This window comes from Acomys minous (genome assembly GCF_964271855.1).
Source record: "Acomys minous genome assembly, chromosome: 19".
Lineage (NCBI taxonomy): Eukaryota > Metazoa > Chordata > Mammalia > Rodentia > Muridae > Acomys > Acomys minous.
Window position 1 is genome coordinate 43700371 of NC_140499.1, and position 3150 is coordinate 43703520.

The following is a 3150-nucleotide window of genomic DNA, read 5'->3' on the forward strand; positions in this document are numbered from 1 at the left end:
GATAACAAACAGCCCCACAAGCATCATGGTTTGTCAAGCAGTATGCACATTGTGTGGTTAACATCTGTGGTGGATACTCATTTGATAAAATTGCTTTCAATATCTATTTTTGCTGTCTTCAGCAAATGATTATTATTACATACCTGCGACATCCATGCATTACTCTTGGGCCAGGGACATGGATGATTACAGCTACACATTAGCTTAGGTTGTAAATATTGACCAACTGGGAAATACAAGGCAGGTAAGGCTGGTTGTTACGTTGCTCTCCTACATCCAAGCTAAAGAAACAGACTAAGTACACAGAGATCTTAAGTGTGTTGTTAACTCTGGCTGCGAGGCCTAGCAAAAGTTCCAGCCTCTTAGAATGTAAGAGATATTTTACTAATGTTGTGTCCCTATACTAGTTGGCACCATTCTTTAAATCAACACATAATTGTATGGTTGTTGTTGGGTTTTTTTTTTTATCATGAGGTGAGGCACAGGTTTATTTGGGGGGAACCTCTCTAATTACTGCCAAGAAGTTAAGGACTGGGTACAGACCTAAGAAAGGTCTAGGTACATCTGAAAGTCTTAGCTGGTTTTGGAAATGGGGTTGGCACAACCTATGGAGGAAATGACTCCTGGGCGGAGTTCAGTGTGGTCTTCCTAACCCCTGCCTAAGGACAGTGGGAACAATGACGTAAGGCTTTGGTCACTCAGGAGAATGCCTACAAAGCGTTTACGGATTGCTCAACCCGCCCCCCCTTCCCCACCCCCAACCAGGGCACCTGTGCATTCATAGCACTGCTGTGAGGTTATTTTCAGACAGGGTTTCCAAAGCCGGGGGAAGGAGGTTTAGTGGTAGGAGGAGCTATGGGCCCAGGCCCTTCCTGGTCACTGGCAGGCTGCACCACCCCTTTCTTTTTGGGGATTAGGATCTTGTTCTTGCTCTTGAACACTTCACTGGGGTCCAGCTTGTTCACGAATTCTGTGAGTAGGCTTATTGTAAGTGCTGGGTTTGTAGCTGCTGAACCATTGCTTGGCCCGTGGGCTAATGCCATAGCTAACGAAGACCTACCGCCACTGTGGCAGGCCCCTGTGGGTTATGAGCAGGCGGTGGTAGAAGGCGGGGACAGGTATCTATGAGGAAATGCCAGTATAATGCTCTGTCCAAGGACCAGATCTGAGTGTTGTGACCCAATCCAGGTTTCCCAGTTTTATAGACGAGGCAAACTTTGCCATTCCCATTACACAAATCCAGCTCAAATATCGCACTGCGACAGCCAAAGGGAAGCTTCTCTGGCTGGTCCTCATTGGCTTCTGGAGTATCGTCCCCCAAGTCAGCCAGAGCTGGGGCATGAGGAAGTGAGTACATGGGAGACTGAATGAGCTGAGTCAGTTCTGAAATGCTGTCAATCACCATGCTTCCCAGTGGAATGATATGGCCAGCTGGCTCCACGCTCCATGTCACGGGAAAACCACTGGTCGTCAGGGAGAAGTTCCTCACGTCCACAGGCATCACACAACTGTTTTTCTGTCCCCAAGAAGAAATCACATGACAGTCAGCAGGCAGCTTTTCTAATATGCTCACTTCTGTCACACCTGGGGAAGATTCTAGGATGCGGGTCACGCCCAGGATCAGCTTCTCCTGGGGCGGCTTGCTGCCGGCTTGCAGAAGGGGGCGCGCGTTCCATACTCTGCGAGCCGGCAGCGGCCACAGTCCCAGGCACCACCCCGGAGTTGGCCTGCCCCATAATTGTATGTTTGATATAGGGCGTGACATGTATAATATAAAACAAGCAGATCAGAATAATAGTCATATTCTGTACCTCAATCTGTTATTCCTTTATGCTGAGAGTTGTCCTAGTTAAAACCTTAAAAGTCCCACAGGTTTTATAAATTCAAACACATAAAACTTTAGTCTCTTGGGTATATTCCAAGGAGTGGAATAGCTAGGTCTGGAGGTAACCCTATTCCCAATGTTCTGAGAAAGTGCCAGATTGATTTCCAAAGTGGTTGTACTAGTTTGCATTCCCACCAGCAATGGAGGAGTGTTCCCCGTTCTCCACATCCTCGCCAGCATGTGCTTTCACTTGAGTTTTTTGTCTTAGCCATTCTAATGGGTATAAGATGGAATCTCAGAGTCATTTTGATTTGCATTTCTCTGATGACTAAGAATGTTGAGCATTTCTTTAAGTGTTTCTCAGCTATTTGATATTCCTCCGTTGAGAATTCTCTGTTTAGTTCTGAATCCCATGTCTTAATTGGGTTATTTATTTTGGTGGTGTTTAATTTCTTGAGTTCTTTATATATTTTGGATATTAGTTTTTTGTTGGATGTAGGGTTGGTAAAGATCTTTTCCCAGTCTGTAGGCTGTCACTTTGTTCTGTTGATGGTGTCTTCTGCCTTACAAAAGCTTCTCAGCCTCATGAGGTTCTCATTTATTAGTTGTTGACCTTAGAGCCACTCCTTGGAATATACCCGAAAGATGCTCCACTACACAACAAGAACATTTGCTCAGTTATGTCTATAGCAGCTTTATTCATAATAGCCAGAATCTAGAAACAACCTAAATGTCCCTCAGTCAAAGAATGGGTAAAGAAACTGTGGTACATTTACACTATGGAATACTACTCAGCTATTAAAAACAAGGAAATCTTGAAATTTGCAGGCAAATGGATGGAACTAGAAATGATCATCCTTAGTGAGATAACCCAGACCCAGAAAGATACACATGTTATCTACTCACTTATAATTAGATATTAGCACAGCATGGATGTCCTCTGAGAGTCTTCACTGGGGCGGGCCGGGGGTGGGGTGCAGATTGGGACAGATGCTGGGACTCGGTCCTGAGACTCCAGGTGAGAAAGGTATGGAGAATGGGGAAATAGAAGGACCCAGAGGGTCCTGGAACCCTACAAAAAGATCATCAAGGCTGCTGGATCTGGACTCAGGGGAGCCTGCACAAAATACTGTGCCAACCAAAGACAATGAATGCAGTAAACCTAAACCCCCTGTTCAGATGTAGCCAATGGACAACGCATTCTCCACAGTTGTGTGGAGAGAGGGGACTGACTCTGACATGAACTCTGGTGCCCCTATTTGACCACTTCATCTTGCTGGGGAGGCCTGGTGTTACTCAGAGGAAAGGGAAGCAGGCTACCAAGA

General features: G+C 45.7%; 1 pseudogene across 1 annotated transcript; it reads right to left on the minus strand.

The window, feature by feature from the left end:
- Positions 1 to 803: 803 nt before the first annotated feature.
- LOC311589782 (tubulin polyglutamylase complex subunit 2-like) lies at positions 804 to 1765 on the minus strand (annotated as a pseudogene). The gene has a single exon. The product of its transcript is annotated as a tubulin polyglutamylase complex subunit 2-like (transcript).
- Positions 1766 to 3150: the final 1385 nt, after the last annotated feature.